This window comes from Carcharodon carcharias, chromosome 14 (assembly GCF_017639515.1).
Source record: "Carcharodon carcharias isolate sCarCar2 chromosome 14, sCarCar2.pri, whole genome shotgun sequence".
Taxonomy (NCBI): Eukaryota; Metazoa; Chordata; class Chondrichthyes; order Lamniformes; family Lamnidae; genus Carcharodon; species Carcharodon carcharias.
Window position 1 is genome coordinate 53929748 of NC_054480.1, and position 19862 is coordinate 53949609.

The 19862-nt window shown below is 45.7% G+C and overlaps 1 long non-coding RNA gene across 1 annotated transcript; it reads right to left on the reverse strand.

The window, feature by feature from the left end:
• Positions 1-3540: 3540 nt before the first annotated feature.
• Positions 3541-11754, reverse strand: LOC121286723. The gene is made up of 3 exons (XR_005945035.1): positions 11628-11754; positions 8756-8818; positions 3541-4125 (listed from the first exon to the last, which is right to left on the reverse strand). It is a non-coding gene; the product is annotated as an uncharacterized LOC121286723 (long non-coding RNA).
• Positions 11755-19862: the final 8108 nt, after the last annotated feature.

Below are 19862 nucleotides of genomic sequence, written 5' to 3' on the forward strand. Positions count from 1 at the left end.
AACCTCATCGCTGATGTCAAAAAACATGGGCCAGAATTCTAGGGCCCCATCACGGCGGCAAGGGCGTCATAAAATGGGGCAAGCCATTCTAAACTCCAGTGACTTCGGCAGGACTGTAAAATCCCACTAGTGTAAAATTCCATCCATGCACTTCCAGCTGAATCCAAAGGATGATGGTAACCCTGACCAATGTCCCCTCCCAAGCTGACAGGAGTTGAAATCAGTTGTAGTGCACCTACTTGGAAGTTGGCCCATTTAGCACAGATCAGAAATTTAACTTTGTTCCATCCTGAAGGAGAGTATCTATCTCCACTTGGAGAGGCAAGGTTTGATCAGGGATAGTCAGCATGGTTTTGTGAGAGGGAGGTTATGCCTAACAAATTTGATTGAATTTTTTGAGGAGGTGACCAGGTGTGTAGATGAGGGTAGTGTAGTTGATGTAGTTTATATGGATTTCAGCAAAGCCTTTGATAAGGTCCCAAATGGGACACTTATAAAGAAGGCAAATGCACATGGGATACAGGGTAATTTGATAAAGTGGATTCAAAATTGGCTTACTTGAGGGAGACAGAGGGTGATGACAGAAGGATGCTTTAGTGCCTGGAAGCCAGTGTCCAGTGGCATACCACAGGGATCTGTGCTGGGTCCCCTATTATTTGTCATTTATATAAACAACATAGATGACTATGTAGAGGGTAGGATTAGTAAGTTTGCGGATGACACAAAGATTGGCCGTGTGGTTAACAGTGAGGTTGAGGGCAGCCCAAATGGGCAGATAAGTGGCAGATGGAATTTAACCCTGAAAAGTATGAGTTGATACATTTTGGAAGAAATAATTTGACAAGGAAGTATTCAATGAACAGCATGACACGAGAAAGTTCTGAGGAACAAATGGACTTTGGCGTGTATGTCCATAGATCTCTGTAGGCAGAGGGGCATGTTAGTGGGATGGTGAAAAAGGCATATGGGACACTTGCCTTTATCAATCAAGGCATAGATTACAAAAGTAGGGAGATCATGTTGGAGTTGTATAGAACCTTGGTGAGACCAGAGTTGGAGTACTGTGTGCAGTTCTGGTCGCCACTTTATAGGACGGATGTGATTGCACTGGAGGGGATGCAGAGGAGATTCGCCAGGATGTTGCCTGGGATGAAACATTTAAGTTATGAAAAGAGGTTGGATAGACTTGGGTTGTTTTCGTTGTAGCAGAGAAGACTGAGAAGTGACCTGATCGAGGTGTACAAGATTATGAGGGGTGTGGACAGGGTGAATAGGGAGCAGCTGTTTCCCTTAGTTGAAGGGTCAGTCACGAGGGGACATAAGTTCAAGATGAGGAGCAGGAGGTTTAAGGGGGATGTGAGGAAAAGTTTTTTTACCCAGAGGGCGGTGACGATCTGGAATGTGCTGCCTGGGAGGGTGGTGGAGGCGGGTTGCCTCACATCCTTTAAAAAGTACCTGGATGAGCACTTGGCATGTCATAACATTCAAGGCTATGGGCCAAGTGCTGGTAAATGGGATTAGATAGGTAGGTCAGTTGTTTCTCACGTGTCGCTGCAGACTTGATGGACCAAAGTGCCTCTTCTGCACTGTGATTCTGTGATTCTGGTCTATCCAGCTCAGCAGTTCTCTGGAGAAACTTGAGGCAGCAGGGAGTCATTATCCAAGCATGCATACACACATACATGTGCATATTTAAGATATATATATGCACGTATGCACAAGAGTAATGAAATCCAAAAAGAAAAAATTCTGTCCCTAAGCAGCAAGTGCAAAGAATAGCATTCTTTTGGTTGTGCATCTGGTGCCAGCCTAATAGTTTTTTTGGGTGGTTGATCCTTTGATGTTTTGTAAATCCATGCCTTGGCTATTCCAATGCTCTTCTGGCTGGCCTCCCCAAACTTCAGTTCATCCAAACTCACTTGCCCATGTTCTAACTTACACCAAATCCATTACAATTCACCCATCACCCCTCTGTTTGCTGACCTAAATTGGCTCCCCATTAAGCAATGCCTGGATTTTAAAATTCCCATTCTTGTTTTCAACTCCTTCCATGTCCTTGCCCCCCACTATCTCTGTAATCAACTCCAGCCCCACAACCCTCCAAGATATCTGCACTCCTCTAATTCTGGCCTCTCGTACATCCCTGATATTAATAGCTCCACCCTTGGTGGTCGTGCCTTCAGCTGTCAAGGCCCTGAGCTCTGGAATTCCCTCACTAAAGCTCTTTGCCTCTCTACTGCTCTTTCCTCCTTTAAGAAGCTCCTTAAAACCTACCAAACCAAGCTTTTGGTCACCTGACCTAATCTCTTTATGTCTCGGAGTCAAATTTTGCTCCATAAATTCTCCTGTGAGGCACAGTGGAACGTTTTATTGCATTAGAACTGCTATATAAATACAAGTTGTCATTATTTAGTTTTCAAATTACCTTTTTACATGTCTAACATTCTTAATTACTTAACTGGAACAATGTATAATCATGCCTGGCAATGTGGATAGAGCATTGTTTAATGGGAGAGGGAGGGCAGGTTAGGTTTTAATTAACTAAATACTTTCAAATAGTAAACAGGACATTTCTGAAGAGCAATAGGTAGTAAAACTGTGACTGGCATTTTGTTTGTAGATGCTTATTTTACATTTGCAATCAGCTGCTAGATGTTTCTGTTACAGTACGTCTGGGATAATTTCCTCCCTCCTGCCGTTTGTTTGTGGTGATCAATCATGTGGGGCCCACTGCCTTCATTTTTGCACCATCACTACTTTTAGGAAGAAGGGAGATTGCTTGCGTATTCATAGATACAAAAGTTCAAAAAGCTATTGCAGTGTAACTCATTGGTCCTGTTCATACCCAACACACTACTGTATTATTGTTCACTTACAATAGTGGCATTGAAACATGTGCAGAATCCTAACACTTTGCTACATGAACTGGTGCAAATTAAAAAGAACAGCATTCTGATCCTTTCCAGTAAAATCTGATTTGATCGTAATTTGTTGCAAATTTGATAAATCACTTAAGTATACACCAGAGTCATTTTTTAAGGTTAAGAATCATTCTGTGGAGGACAGTCAGTTTTCAGAAGTTAAAAAAGCCACAACGTTTAAGTACTGAAATGGTATTGAAGAAGTTTTGCATTATTTGAGGAACAATGAAGTCACCCCCTGATGGCTTGTACACGGTGTGCCAGTGGGGGGATGGGCGTATTTACATTGCTAGATCTACAAGATAGGCCGGAACATGTGGGTTGAATGAGAAGCTGATTACGTGGAAACTGGAGATTTGTGTGACTTATGCCTGTTTAGCAGCTGTGCTGATGTGGGGTCATAATTAAAATAAATTAAGGTTATGAGTGAGGCTGGCGAGCCAGAGACAAAACTAAGCTTTGCAAATTGTTTTTTGCAAAAATAATGAATTGAATAAAGAATAGATTCTCTTAAAGCCTTTATAATCAACTTAAATACAAATTTAACATTCATATAGTATCAGGCCCAACATTTTTTCTTGAGTGCAAAAATGTAAATTTTAACAAGTCAACAGGCCAATTAAAACAGTAGTGCTAACACCCTCCAACAGAATACACAAATAAAACATATTTTTTCCACTTGTGATTAAGTCTTTTTTCTTGTGTATAATAAGTCTGTTGGCCTAAACCTGCTGTTTACTTCGGTTCCATAAATACGTATTTTACCCCTAACTGTCTAAAACTGCCGCAATTGGTATTTTCATCAGATACTTATTTCCATTCAGAATTCTATTCTCATTTTGTTCCCAAGTTATGTACTTAGTATGTATTCTCCACACTCATTTTTTTTAAAGTCCTTACACAATTTTTTTGCTGCTCCACAAGTCTACTTTGGTTTGATAGTGACAGAGTGACAAAGGAAGAAAAGACTGAAGCAGATGTATTCAAATGTTTTGCCTTTCACTCGGTCTTTCATTGTTTTCCACCATTTTCTGTATAATGTAACCTCATGAGAATTCAGCCATGCATTTAATGTAGTGCTTGGAATGCTGCATCTCTGAGTGCAGTGTTTCTGGTGATATGGTCTTTTTGCTGGGTTATTCATTTTGAAGGTCATAAATCATCCTATAGAGCCTCCTTTCCTGCTGCTTGCCATTGTTTTTGACTGGAATATAAAGATTTTGAACAATTTTAGCAAAATAATGCCAGATAAAAATACATTGATTTACTCTCACTCCCACCCGCACCCCCACCCCCCCTCCCCACACCCACATTTCTTCACTCAGTCTCTTGACTTGCATAATTTGAACTCAGGTCCCCTCCCTCTGTTCAAAGTGATCAATTTATTCCACCAAACTGACACAGCCTATTCTTCAAGTGCACAGCAGTTGGGGGAAAAATAAATTTCCATTGTAACCAAGGCTTCTTAGAAATTCTCTAAATTGGGAAGTATGTTAAAATGAAGACTAATGTAAATACTGTATCCAGTTATGAGCAATGTAATCCAGAAGTAATAATCTATTTTAACATAAGAATTTGTTTATTCCTGTTTTAAAATCACTGATTCATGATGGAGTGTGGCTCAGGTTTACTGCCACAGGAACCCTGATCCATGAGTTTGTCACCCCCAGACTCATCTGTCCCAATGTTCTCGTGGGCTGTCTCCCATCCTCCATCCTTCAGCTTAACTAAAGCTTGGTGCCGATATATCCTACCTTGCTCGTCACCTCACCAAACGACATTAGCTCCTGTTCTATTAGTACCTCCAAGTCTTACCCAAATCCCTCCATGACCTGCCCCTTCCTTTCTTTGTAATCTTTGTAATTTCTTCTCCGCCGATGCTGCCAGACCTGCTGAGTTTTTCCAGGTAATTCTGTTTTTGTTTCCCTTATAGTTGTTGTCCGCTGCGCACAGCACAATCTGACTCTGTCAAGGAGGGACCCACTGGAGGACGAGCAAAGTGATCCTGCTCCACATGCTGCAGAGGACGATTCAAGCGCTGGGTCTGAGGAGGAGTTGGAGGAGCTGGAGGAGCCCCCACGTGAGGAGGCGGAGGCTGATGTTAGAACCCCCATGGGCGGCAGGAATTCTAGGGAGGCTTTAATTCTGAGAACTTTCAACCAGGCATCCAATGTAAGGAATCAAGGCGACCTCAAGGTGGCACCACCCTAATGACCTTTCCTGATGAGACAATCCTGCCACCCTTAAGTCAAGCTCTGACCTTTGAAAGAAAGTTTGCACCCCTTCCTCTGTGTCACACGCAACTTCCAGACCTACTCCCTTTCTAGAGCATGAAGCACACAAAGACCTTTGCACAAAATGAGACATTTTTAAAGCGAAGCTACATATAAAGGTGAACCGTGCACACATGCTAAGGAAACATAAATAACCCGTGACAACCCATTTGTGATCATAGTGACTTAAACTTCTGTTTGCGAGTGCTATGTCTTGCTGCCCTCCCCACCCTTCCCTCACTGATAGCTGGATTGGAGGCAGCCTGTTTACTCTGATGTCCTGGCAACCTTGATGACCATGGCGGCCATTCTCTGGCTGCCGGAGCCTGTGCAGGACCTGTCTGGGCAGGAAATTCCAGCGCCACAGCTGGGAACTCCTCAGTCATCGTGGTCTCTTCAGATGCGATGGCCGTTGGGAGTGGGGTGGTCAAGCTGCTGCCAACATCCACATTGCTCAGAGAGGAGATTGCAGATGTGAACTGCAGGCCATCTGCCAACATGAGGCTTGATTGAACCTCCCTACTCACCATTGATGGACGGGCAGCTAGCAGAGTCACGAGGTGCAACATTCATATATCACACTGGCAGTGACCTGCTGCTGTCACTGCCAGTGTGTGGACTCACAGGTCTGAACGTAACCCCAGAAACTCCTGATTCAGTTCCTGGAGCTGCCACTCCATGAGAATCACCATTATCACATCCGCTTCCAGGCCTGCTGATCGAGCTCCTGTGCCAAGCGCAAAATTCAGGCCTATATGTGGAATCTCTATTTTTTGGCTCTCTTATACTTGCCAATATTATCTATTGAGTTCAGCTGGCTCCCCCAGTGGCCGAGAGCATAAATTGCACCATCTGATGTGTTACGAAGTCAGGCACAATTTTTGGTGGGGTGAGGGAGGCAGAACGGAAAGTGAGTGGTCCATTTGCTCCACCCCGGGCTTCTCAGCACAGCAAATCAAGTGTCTGATTGCCAATTAGTGGTCACCAAGGGGAAGGCTAATTAGTGATGCAAAGGGGAGCTCCATGCCCAATCGGACGTCCAAGCCGGGATGTCAGACAGGAGAGGGGAGAGGGATTATGCCTTAAACAGGAAGTCAAAGGATCCCTTCCCTCTCAATCTCGCTTTATTCCATATGACAGGTGCAAAACAGTGAATAAATGAAGTCAAAAAACATACATGCACTGCCACCTTCACCCACAGGCTCTGTTGCTACATGAAGGCATGGTCCCATTGACAAGTCTTTTCATCTGCTCTTGTGTTGTTTCCTCATACATGGTGCAAATCACAAACAAACTTTTTTGTGTCCGACACCCGAAAAATTGAATCTTTTGTGAAACCTTGGGTCTTTAACAACCTCAATAGCTTGTTAATTGGTTATTTGGAAAAAGATAAACCAGGCTTCTGACTTCCATGCCCACTTGCCTTTCATAATATTGGTGACTGGTGTGATGACATCAGATTGCTGACCAACGTCATCACACCATATTTTACTTAATCTCAAACAAAAACAAAAATAGCTGGAAAATCTCAATAGGTCTGACAGCATCTATAGAGAGGAAGACAGAATTAACGTTTCGAGTCCGTATGACTCTTCATCAGAACTAAAGAGAAATAGAAATGAGTTGAAATATCAACTGTTTAAGGGGGGTTGGACAAGTGGAACTGGATAGAGGGCCAGTGATAGGTGGAGGCAAAGGAGAGATTGCCGAAGATGTCATAAACAAAAGGACAAAGGGGTGTTGACGGTGGTGATATTAGCTAAAGGATGTGCTAATGGTGACATTAAGGGTAGAAAGCAGGAAGAGCAAGTGACAGATAGCTCTAGTGGGGGTGGGGTGGGGGGAAGGGATCAAAATAGGCTGAAAAATAAAACAACGGATGGAAATAAATTTAAAAATAATAATAGAAATAGGTGGGAAAAGAAAAATATATTTTTAAAAATATATAATAATTATTAGAAAAAAGGGGATTGTTGAACTCAATGTTAAATTCGGAAGGCTGTAAAGTGCCTAATCGGAAGATGAGGTGCTGTTCCTCCAGTTTGCATTGAGCTTCACTGGAACATTGCAGCAGGCCAAGGATGGACATGTGGGCATGAGAGCAGGGTGGAGTGTTGAAATGGCAAGCGACAGGGAAGTCCGGGTCATACTTGCAGACTAACTGAAAGCGTTCCACAAAGCGGTCACCCAGTCTGCATTTGGTCTTTCCAATGTAGAGGAGACCACATTGGGAGTAGTGAATGCAGTAGACTAAATTGAGGGAAGTGCAAGTGAAGCGCTGCTTCACTTGAAGGGGGTGTTTGGGCCCTTGGACAATGAGGAGGGGGAAAGTAAAGGGGCAGGTGTTGCACTTTCTGTAGTTGCATAGGAAGGTGCCGTAGGAGGGGGTTGAGCTGTAGGTGGTGATGGAGGAGTGGACCAGGGTGTCCCGGAGGGAACGGTCCCTACGGAAAGCCGACAGTGGGGGTAAAGGGCAGATGTGTTTGGTGGTGGCATCATGCTGGAGTTGGCGGAAATGGTGGAGGATTATCCTTTGAATGCGGAGGCTGGTGGGGTGATATGTGAGGACAAGGGGGATCCTATCTTGGTTCTGGGAGGAAGAGGAAAGTGTGAGGACGGATGCAAGGGAGATGGGCCGGACAAGGTTGAGGGCCCTATCAACCACTGGGTGTGGAAAACCTCAGTTAAGGAAGAAGGAAGACATGTCAGAAGAACTGTTTTAGAAAGTGGCATCATCGGAACAGATGCGAAAGAGGCGAAGAAACTGAGGGAATGCCATGGAGTCCTTACAGGAAGCAGGGTGTGAGGAGCTGTAGTCGAGGTAGCTGTGGGAGTCGGTGGGCTTATAATGAATAATCCTGGACAGTCTATCACCTGAAATTGAGATAGAGAGGTCAAGGAAGGAAAGGGAAGTGTCAGATGGGACATATGAAAATGATGGAGGGGTGGAAATTGGAAGCAAAATTAATACATTTTTCCAGGTCCAGATGAGAGCATGAAGCGGCACTGAAGCAGTCATCGATGTACCGGAGAAAGAGCTGTGGGCAGAGGCCTGAGTAGGACTGGAACAAGGAATGTTCCACATACCCCATAAAAAGACAGGCATAACTGGAGCCCATGCAGGTACCCACAGCTACACCTTTTACTTGGAGGAAGTGAGACGAGTTTAAGCAGAAATTGTTCAGTGAGAGAACAAGTTCAGCAGATGGAGGAGAGTGGTGGTGGATGGGGATTGTCCAGGCCTCCATTTGAGGAAGAAGAGGAGAGCCCTCAGACCATCCTGGTGTGGGATGGAGGTGTAGAGGGATTGGACGTCCACTTGGACATAATCTCGGCAGAGGGGAGGGGGTGGGGGGGGGGCGCGGGGGGTGGCCTGCCAGATTTATGGCCATAAAATCCAGGCAAAAAATCCAGACTTAATCATTGGTCATTGCTAGCTTAGCTGATTTTAAGAATGGTAACAGCAGGGCTGTTTTAATTAGTGCCTTATTTGTTTCTCGGTTCAGAAAGGGGAAAAAAATCAGTTCACAGCTCTATCCAGTGATCTATATCAAGACTCACATATGAAGAACAGAGCCAATCAAAGGTGTCCCTGGAAATGTATTTCAGCAAAGTTACTGTCATCTGGAAAAAGTAAAAAAAATGTAATTATAGGAACAATTTCATAGGTATTGATAGCCTTTAATGGAGGAATTGTTTATGCAGGGCATACAAGTTACATGTACATGGTTTCCTCCATGCAACAATTTAATATCCACTGCTTTATTAGCAAGTTAGTCAACTGAGTTATGGCTATATCATGGCTCTGTTCTGATTAGCATCTTAAGCAGGAAATAGTTCTTTCACCCGGTTTAAGAAACAAAAGTGGTTGCTAATCCAAATGATCTGAACAGAAACTTAACTGCAGCTAAGAATTATTCACCAAAGCCTTTTTGTCCATACTGAAATGCCAATCATTTTAAAAGAGGGACTGGCAATGACGATATGGTATTAAAATTAGCCATGAACCCTGCAAGCAGATTAATACAAAATGACAAGCCTTTGATGCCAACAGAGTCATTGCCATGTCCATAACTAGTAAAACCTGGCAAGATGTCAAGAAATGTTTCCATGATATGGGGGAAAGAAGGAAGAAACTGGCCTTCAACCACAAGGCATGCAAAATCACAGGTGAAGGCTGCAAATATACATGCAGCAGGCAAATTTATGGATCACTTTTTTTAAACCAAACAATTGTTTAATCTAAATTACAATTTTTGTCTTTGTACTTTCCACTATATCATGATTAAATTTAGAGCAACCAGCAGGTTTAACTAATTGGAATTGTAGTGGATGCAATAAAGGAATAAAATGAAACTTTACCTAATAGCAGATAATTACATTCAACATTCGCTGTACGCATGCCTGAGTAAAACTTGCTATGGGTGTAGGTTTGGTATGTGTACAGAATATTGGGCAGATTGCCATAACTGAAATGGGTGGCAACCAATCGTCCTGAACTCTTAAAGAACTCACTGAACTCACCTTACATTCAGCATGCCCTTCATGCTCCATGAGCATTATACATTCCTTTATCAAATTTAAACTCCTTTACGATGGCAACCATACAGCAGGATAATATTCTGCATCCTTTAATTGACTTGTAGCATATAGCCTCCTCCCAAATGGCCAAGCTACTAAAATTACTGTTTGAAGACACCAATGGTCTGCTGAATGATGGGATGCATTAACCTTTGTGTCTGGTTGTAACCAGCTGGCATCAGTGAGTTTTACAATAAAATCATGAGCCATATTTCAGGCTGTAATCCAAAATTCTCCCATCTCACAGCTCATTATTGCATCCAGGAGAGGCAGTAGCACAGTGGTATTGTCACCGGACTAATATTCGAGAGGCCCATATTCCCCATGCTTCGGGGACCCGATGGCGGATGGTGAAATTTGAATTCAGTAAAAATCTGGAATTAAAATGATGGCCGTGAAACCATTGTCGATTGTTGTAAAAGCCCATCTGGTTCACTAATGCCCTTTTGGAAAGGAAATCTGCTGTCCTTACCTGGTCTGGCCCACATGTGACTCCAGACCCACAGGAATGTGGTTAACTCTTAAATGCCCTCTGAATAAGGGCAATTAAGAATGGGCAATAAATGCTGGCCTAGACAGTGATGCCCACATCCCCACGAACAAATAAGAAAAAGGTCACAAGGAATTGGATGAGGGTGAAGGTATCATGTGTCAATCATCATGAAATAAAAACAAAAATGCTAGAAATACCCAGCAGGTCAGGCAGCATCTATGGAGACAAATAGAGTTAACATTTCAGGTTAAGGTGATCTTTCATCAGAACATCAACTGTCTCAACCTGAAACGTTGGTGCAGCTCCTCTGGTTTCTGGATCGACGTATCGTCAGACACCAGCCGCATGACCAAAGATGCGTGTCAGAACCCCATTTCCAACATCATGACATCCATGGGAATTTCCCAGGAAGTTTGAATTTCCACTGGGCAACTCCCTTGCTGTCCAGGACCTGCCGCGAGTGTCTCTGACTCTGTGTTAGAGCTAGAGACTTCAGACAGATTGGTGGAACTCACCTGAATAGTAACCCAGGTAGTGTTAGACAGAAAAATGCCAAGATAAAAGCAAAATACTGCGGATGCTGAAATAAAACAGAAAATGCTGGAAAAGCTCAGCAGGTCTGGCAGCATCTGTGGAAAGAGAAACAGAAACGTTTCAAGTCCCTATGACTCTGAAGAAGAGTCAAACGGACTCAAAATGCTAATTCTGTTTCTCTCCACAGATGCTGCTGGACCTGTTAGCTTTTCCAATGTTGTCTGTTTTTATTACAGAAAAATCCTAGTCTGACTCCTGCATAACTACATGTCCCCACAATCACTCACACTGACCACCCTTGACTCCCCCTTCGACACCCTGACTACCCCACCTGACACACTGACTAACCCCTGCCCCCAACGCCCCCCCAGCCTGAGTAACCCACTGGGCCCCTGAAAACCCCCTGACCCAACCAGACCCAACTACACCCCCTACGACCCAACTACCTCCTCAACCACACCTGACTAATCCTCAACCTGACTACCCCTTTCGAGCTGATCCAACTACACCCACCCCACCTGCCACCTACCTACTTATTGCATTAACCACCTGCAACCTTGTTCACCTCCCACCCTACCCACCTACCATCTTACCTGCATACTCCCTACCAACCTAACACCCTATAGACCCACCACCTCACCCACCTCCTGCTCTACCCACCTGCCACCCTACCCACTTACCACCTCACCCACCTACCACCTCACCCACCTGCCACACTACCCACTTACCTCACTCACCTATCACCCTACCCATTCACTCATTTACCCACTAACCTGTTCACCATTCACCCATTCACGAGCATTCACACCGGACATTTAAACTTACCATCCGGCGGTTAGTGGCATAAAAATGGGGCATGTCTTGTCTTCCCCTTGAAGCTGCAGTGATGAAGCCCCCTGAGGGACGCTGCTCAGAAGGCTCAGCAAGAAATGTGGAGCAGCATGTCGGCAAGTAGAAGTTCCAGTGAAGCAGCAACCTGACAAATCTGTTAAACCTGTTTCTCTACACAGATGCTGCCTAACCTGCTGAGTTTCTCCAGCATTTTTGTTTTTATTTCAGATTTCCAGCATCCGCAGTTTTTTGCTTTTGTGTGGGCGTTGTGAATTCATGTGCATGAAAAATGAATCTATCATTCTAATGCTGGGTTAAGAGAGTTGCTTTTGATAATTTAAATGTTCACAGAGACTGCTCTCTTTCAATTTGAACCAATCAAAAGCCAATGTAAAAGCACTTTTGTGTTCATTGAGCACCATCTGAACAGTGATGGGATTGATTAGGCTGTGAGAATACTGACACCCATGTGCAAGGCAAGAAGTCTGTAATCCAAGACCATGAGGAAGTCAGCAATGTATTGAATCTATTAAAGTGTTTGGAAACTGACTTGATTCACTTTAGTTGGATCTTAGGGTGCATTCACACTACAACTGCAGCATCTGTGCACTTAATGTATAAATGCTCAATCTGGAATCATGGTGCCCAACCTGACACTAAAATGTAGTTGAATAAAATTCATTGGAGAGAGAAGTCTCGCTTCAATTACCTTCAGAGTCAATCTGACCCTTAAGACCTGATTTAAACTGTGCAAATCTAGCAATAGTGCAAAGCTGAAACTATTTCTCACTTGCATAGTGCACTAAAACTTGTACTGTATTGTAAATGCATCTCGGGTGGGTTTCATTGTTATTTTTGTGGGGGATACCCAAACTTGCTTCAAACATCTGAAACCTATTTGTAAATTGATAACCTTTGTCGTTTGAAGAAGCTTTACTATACAGTAAACAAGTTTAATAGATAATTACAATCCTACTTTAGTATCAGATTTAAATTCCCAATTTATTGACACTGACATTCTTTTCAGATAAGATGGCCTAAATTCAATACACTCACCTGGGCTCTCAGCTGAGACCTACCTGAGTCTTTGTGTGTGTGTGTGTGTGTGTGTGTGTGTGTGTGTGTGTGTCTGTGTGTGTGAGAGAGAGAGGGAGAGAACGCCAAAGTGTATTTTATTACTTTACTTAAACTAGGTTAATTACAAATAAAGCTAACCTCTTTCTTTGTTAAACTCAAGAATATCTGTCCGATTGGTTCTTTTATGATCACAGTGTGTAAACAGTTAAACACTCACTGAACTGTTCAAGTATATCCTTTTCACAAAACACCCTGTTACTGTCAAATGAGGAATGGGAAAAGAGGGAAGTTCTGGTGAAGAGTCATGCGGACTTGAAATGTTAACTGTTTTCCTCTCAGCAGATGCTGTCAGACCTGCTGAGTTTTTCCAGGTATTTTTGTTCTTGTTTTGGATTTCCAGCATCCGCAGTTTTTTGCTTTTATCCGAGGCCTTCATCTTTGCTTTCCTTTGGGAGTAGTGCACATCAGGAGCCAACAGATCTCCCACAGCATGAGTACCTTTGCAGACACAAAACAACTTAGAATTTAGATAGCGATTTGTCGTTAAACCTACAAGTTTATTTTTTGAAAAATATACTTTATCCATAAAATATCTGGAAGAACATTCCAAACCATTTCAAAATCACCATCACATAAGTGCAATCAGAGTCAACTTTTACACATGTATCACAAGGTGCATCGATACAATCAATGAATATTACAATCATTTCAATATGGTCAATGCAGACAATCAGACAATGGTATTGGAGTTATCAACATACATCACTCTGAGGTGCTTCAATACAATTATAATACAATTAGTATTCAATGCATAAATTCATTTTGAGCTGTACAGCCCGAGGGGCTCTCAACAGTTCCCAGCCCCTTGGTGCACTGTGGCAGATAGGTCTTAGACAGCGATCTTTCCCCATTGCACCTTTGTGGCAGTTGCCCCAAGCTTTAGTGCATCCCTCAGCACGTAGTCCTGGACTTTGGAATGTGCCAGTCTGCAACACCCAGTCGGGGACAACTCTTTGCGCTGGAAGACCAACAAGTTTCGGGCAAACCAAAGAGCATCTTTCACCGAGTTGATGATCCTCCAGCTGCAATTGATGTTTGTCTTGGTGTGTGTCCCTGGGAACAGCCCGTAGAGCACAGAGTCCTGTGTCACAGAACTGCTCAGGATGAACCTCGACAGAAACCACTGCATCTCTCTCCAGACCTTCTTTGCAAAGGTACAATCCACAAGGAGCTGAACAATGGTCTTGTCCCCACCACAGCCACCTCGAGGGCAATGTGCAGAGGGGGTGAGACTCCTGGCATGTTGGAAGGATCTGACAGGGAGGGCCTTTCTCACCACCAGCCAAGCTACGTCTTGGTGCTTGTTGGAAAGTTCTGGTGATGAGGCCTTCTGCCAAATGACTTTGACAATCTGCTCAGGGAACCATCCCACAGGATCCCCCTCTCCTTTTCCCGCAGGGCCTCTAAGATGTTACTTGCCGACCACTGCCTGATGGACTTGTGGTCAAAGGTGTTTCTCGGCATAAATTTTCCCACCAGGGACAGGAGGTACGGCATGGTCCAATTACTTGAAGCGTTCCGTGGCAGCGTGGCCAGACCCATCCTTCGCAACACCAGGGACAGGTTTAGAACCTCAGCACATAGTGTCACTTGGGGTTTGCATACCAAGGATCTACGCACAGCTTGATGCAGCCACAAACAAAGGTGGCCATTAGTATGAGGGCGATGTTGGGCATGTTTTTTCCCCCTTTATCTAGAGGTTTGTACATCACATCCCTGCGGACACGATCCATTTTCGACCTCCAGATAAAGGCAAAGATGGCTCGGGTGATCACCATCGTGCAGGAGTCTGGAGTGGGCCAGACCTGCGCTACGAACAGCAACAGCGAGAGTGCCTTACACCTGATGATTAGGTTCTTACCCGCAATGGAGAGGGAGCCTAGCTCCCACATGCCCAGTTTTCTTTTCACCATTGACACTCACTCCTTCCAGTTTCTAATGCATGTCCCGGTCCCTCCGAACCCTATCCCCAGCACCTTCAGCCCTGACAGTGAAGGGGACAAAGGATCGGTCAGCCCAGTTCCCAAAGAACATGTCCTCGCTCTTCCCACAATTTACCTTGGCTCCTGAGGCCAGTTCGAACTGGTCGCAGATGTTAATCAGTCTGCCAGCAGATCCGAGCAGAAGACAGCGATATTGTCCATGTACAGGGAGGCTTTGACCTGAGTGCCTCCACTGCCTGGGATCGTCACTCCTCTTATGCCCGGATCCTTCCTGATCGACTCAACAAAGGGTTCTATGCAACACACAAACAGGACAGGGAAGAGAGGGCAGCCCTGCCTGACTCCAGATTTAATAGGAAAGCTATCTGATTCCCACCCATTGATTGAAACTGCGCTACTGATGTTAGTGTAGAGCAGTTGGATCCAATTGCGAATTCCATCCCCAAACCCCATTTTGGAGAGCACATCCACCATGCAGGTGTGTGATATTCTGTCAAAGGCCTTCTCCTGATCCAGGCTGATGAGGCAGGTGTCCACACCCCTGTCCTGCACATAGGCAATCGTATCCCTGAGCAGCACAAGGCTGTCAGAGATCTTCCTGCCCGGCACAGTGCAGGTCTGGTCAGGGGGGATCACAAATTCCAAAGCAGACTTGACCCGATTGGCGATGACCTTGGACAGAAGCTTGTAGTCCACATTCAACAGTGAAATGGGTCGACAATTTCTAATTTCCTCCCTTTCCCCCTTGTGCTTGTAGATGAGTGTGATGATGCCTTTCCTCATAGATTCTGACATGTTGCCGGCCAGAAGCATACTCCCGTACACTTCTAGCAGGTCTGGGCCGATCCAGTCCCACAGAGCCGAATAGAACTCCGCTGGCAAGCCGTCGCTTCCGGGAGTTTTACTCTTCTCGAAGGACTCAAGGGCCCTAGTCAGTTCGGCAGGAGTTAACGGTTTGTCCAGGCTCTCCCATGTACTGTCATCTAAGACCTCCATGATAGAGGACAGGAAGGACTGGGAGGCTGTGCTGTCTGTGGGCTTCACATCATACAATTCGGCATGAAAGGATTTGCTGATCCTCAAAATGTCGGACTGCGATGACTTTACTGAGCCGTCTTCTTCCTTCAGGCTGCTGATCACAGAGCACTCTGTGTACCCTTTGGAAGAAGAAATGTAAGCACGTCTCATCCTGCTCCACGGAGTGGACTCTGAAACGAAAGATGATCGTGGAGGCCTCCGAGGCAAAGAGCGAGGCTTGCTGGCTCTTCACCGCTTGGAGTTCCTTCTTGACAACGACCCCATCGACTGCAGCCGAAGCAGATTCTGCAAGTTTTTCTGGAGTCGGGATATTTCCTTCTGTTCCTTTCTAGCTTTCTGGGCACCTTTGAGGATGAAAAACCTCTTGATGTTTTCCTTGATCGCTTCCCACCGTGTGTCAGGGACTCAAAGAGGGGTTTCACAGTTCTCCAACCTTTTTAATCCCTCTTGAGCTCCTCAATGTTCTCTGGGGTCAGCAATTGCACGTTTAGCTTCCATGCCACCCGGCCCACTCTCTGGTCTTCCTCTAAGTAACAGTCAATCAGTAGGAGGCAGTGGTCAGAGAAGAACACTGGCTTGATATCGGTGGATCTGACTGCAAGCGCTCTGGACACAAATAGGAAGTCTATCCTGGAACTGGTGGACCCATCTGGCTGCGACCAGGTGTTTCTACGCTGCGCTCCGTCTGCAGGGTTGCTGAAGATGTTGTGCAGCTTGGCATCCTTAACTGTTTCCATCAGGGATCTGGACGTAGCGTCCAATCTGCTGTCTGCCCTGCTGGATCGTCCAGCCGCATCGATGATGCAGTTGAAGTCACTGCCCAGAATGACCAGCCTGGAGGTTGCCAGCAGCAGTGGGAGCTGCTGAAAGACAGCCAGCCACTCGCCCTTTTGTGCCGGGGCATACACATTAATTAACCGGAATGGAGCATTCTTGTACATTACGTCTGCTACGAGGAGGCGCCCGCCCACCACCTCCTTAACCTTGGAGATGGTGAAGCTGCCTCCCCGCAGCAGAATCCCCAGGCCGGAGGAACGAGAGTCGTTTCCTCCCAACCAGATCGATGGCCCATGGGACCACCATCGTGACCATTGCCTGTAGGAGCTGAGGTACGGTATCGCACACTCCTGCAGAAACAACAGGTCAGCTTTGACCTTGGCAAGGTAGTCCAAGGTCGCAACACATTGTGTAGTTGATTTAATGCTACGCATATCTATGGATACAATCTGTACACCCATTTTAAAGCATTTAGTCTCTTACCAAACCTGTTGTCTCTGAGAGTCCCAGGCCTTTGGTCTGCTCCTGCATACCCATAGTGTTCACAAATTGCCTCACTTTGGATGGGCTGAGGAAACTGTCCTGAACCTCCTCATTGGCGATGTTCTGCTCGGGTGGCATCTGGGAGCTCTTGCAGAGAATGGGATTTGAAATGTCCTCTGTTGAAGAAGCTTCTCCAATCCTCTCTCCCTCTGGGATGTTGCTGCTCCTGGCTTCCCAGAGCTGGGGTGTGCTGAGCGCTTCACTGCTCCCAGATTCCTGGGGCTGGGGTGCACTGGCCTCTTTGGGTTGTGAGCAAAGTTGGGGTGCACTGGTCTCCTCATTTTCTCCAATGTTCTGGAGCTTAGGTGTCTCTTCCTCCAACTCCCTAGAGCTTTGCCGCTTCTTCTGTAGATGCTGTCCTTTCCCTTCTTCGTTCGAAGAGCAGCTGCCCTTCTCATCCAAGTTGGATGGGAGACACCTCTTGCCACTTGTCTAGGAAGTGGCTTGGTCCCTTCTTAGCCCCTTCTTCCTTTTGGCTGTCTTCACCAGCTGCCACTTCCCCTGCTGATTTCCGTTGCTTCCTCCTCCATTGATTCGCTCTCCTGAGGAGTGGGAGGTTCAGGGGGCAGTGCTGTTGATTGGCTGTCTGCTGCCTCAAACTTTTCCTCCACCTTGTCTCTCTGTGTGTCCTCCTTTGTCCCGTTGTTCTTACTGGGGGCCATGTTGGTTGGAGTGTTGCAAGTGTCCTTGGTATTAGTGACACAAAGCATTTCTTAAGCTTCCCCCTCATTGGCTTTGGCTGCCTGTGCATAAGTGAGGTAGCGTTTGAGACAGGTCCTGTAGAGGTAGCCTGCCTCACTGCACAGGTTGCAGCACTTGGTCTGTTTGCAGTCCTTTGTCTGTTGCCCTTCCTGTTTGCAGTTCTTGCAGAGGGCGGCGCTGCAGTTGGCCACCACATGACCAGACTTGCCGCATGAGCGACAAAGTTTGGGCTGCCCAGTGTAGACAGGGTAGCCACGGCTTCCCCGGATAGCGAAGCTGCAAGGGGGGTGGAAGATGGCTCCCTTACCATCCCTTGAGCATGACCTTAACCTGGCGTTTGCATGTCCAAATCCCGAAGGAGTCACTAACCTCAGTGCGGCTCCCAACCTTGTCGATGTACCTGGCAAGGAAGGTGAACACGTCGGCGACAGGGGCGTAAGGGTTGTAGAGATGCACCGTCACTACACAGTCCCATTGCAACAGCAGAGCAAAGAGTGGCTCCACCGTCAGGATATTCATCTCCGGCTGGTCTCTCTTCTCCTCAAACACCTTCAGGAACTTGACGCAAGCTGGCACACACTTGAAAGTCACGTCGAAACATCCAGCGCTGGGAAAGTCTTGCAGGGAGTAGATCTCCTCCGCTTCAAATCCACACTCCTTCAACGTGATCCACTTGATGAAGAAGGCCTGATCATGGGTGCTCCTCCTTCGCTGTCTTTCACCGTCACCCAGACGGTGCTAGGTACCCCATGGTATGGGGCTCGACTGGTTATAGCCATCCCTTCACGACTACAATTGATCTTAGTCAAAAGACTGAGAAGTGATAGTTTCATTGCTGAACCTTCTCCATAGCTACCTTCAATTTTCATCTGACAGCTTTACCCCTTCATTTCTAGGTCACTGCAAAAGGACCAATTGAATCAACAACAACTTCTATTTATACAGTGCCTTACTGAAGTAAAAACTCAAAAGAGGGTTATCAAATAAACTTTGACACCGAGCCACAATACCAGGACAGGTGACCCAAAGCGACACGGAATTTACAGCGCAAAAATAAACATTCAGCCCTACTGATAAATACAGGTGCTGCATGCTGTATAGGAGCCTCCTCTCACACTGGGTATCTAACACACCCTGCATATCTTCCTCATGCGCTTCTCTAGCTTTTCCTTAAAAGGCGTCATGAAGTTAAAAATGCAAAACATGTGGTTGCTCACAAGTCTTTTTTGCTTCACTTATTGTTACTCCCTGTGCAGTGGTTGTGGTAAATTTTGAAAAAAAGCAATTAAGAAAGTTTGCATTGCAACACTGATGTTAGAATTTTGACTGAATTACTACCCCGATAGGCAGTACTGTTGAAGTATATAAAACAATCAGGAATATTTGATTCGACCTCTGCCTCGGTTCATCTGCTGCTCATTCATGCCTTTTTTTACTTCTAGACTTGACTATTCCAACACGTTTCAGTTGGCCTCCCAAATTTTCCATAATTACGCTCATCCAAAGCTCTTTTGCCCATACCTAACTCACACCACTGGCTGAATGATACTGGGGGGTGTGGCAGACAGCATGCACCCCCGGAAACAACCCTGCTGTGGAGCTGACATGCTCGGATTGGCCAGCAGCTCCATCAGTCCAGGCAACGCCAGGACGGCGTCAGTGGCCGCTGCCGAGATTGCAGATGGAAAAGAAGAAGACCAAGGCCCATGGTTCCCTTGAGTGGGTAAGTCCGGAGTCTTGGGCCAGGAGGGTTTGGGTAGAACAAAGAAGAACAAAGAAAAGTACAGCACAGGAACAGGCCCATCGGCCCTCCAAGCCTATGCCGATCATATTGCCTGTCAAAATAAAACATTTTTCACTTCCAGGGTCCGTATCCCTCTATTCCCATCCTATTCATGTATTTGTCAAGCTGCCTCTTAAACATCACTATCGTACCTGCTTCCACCACCTCCTCTGGCAGCGAATTCCAGACACTCACTACCCTCTGCGTAAAAAACTTGCCCTGCACATCTCGTCTAAAGTTTTCTCCTCTCACCTTAAATCTATGTCCCTTAGTAATTGACTCTTCCACCCTGGGAGAAAGCTTCTG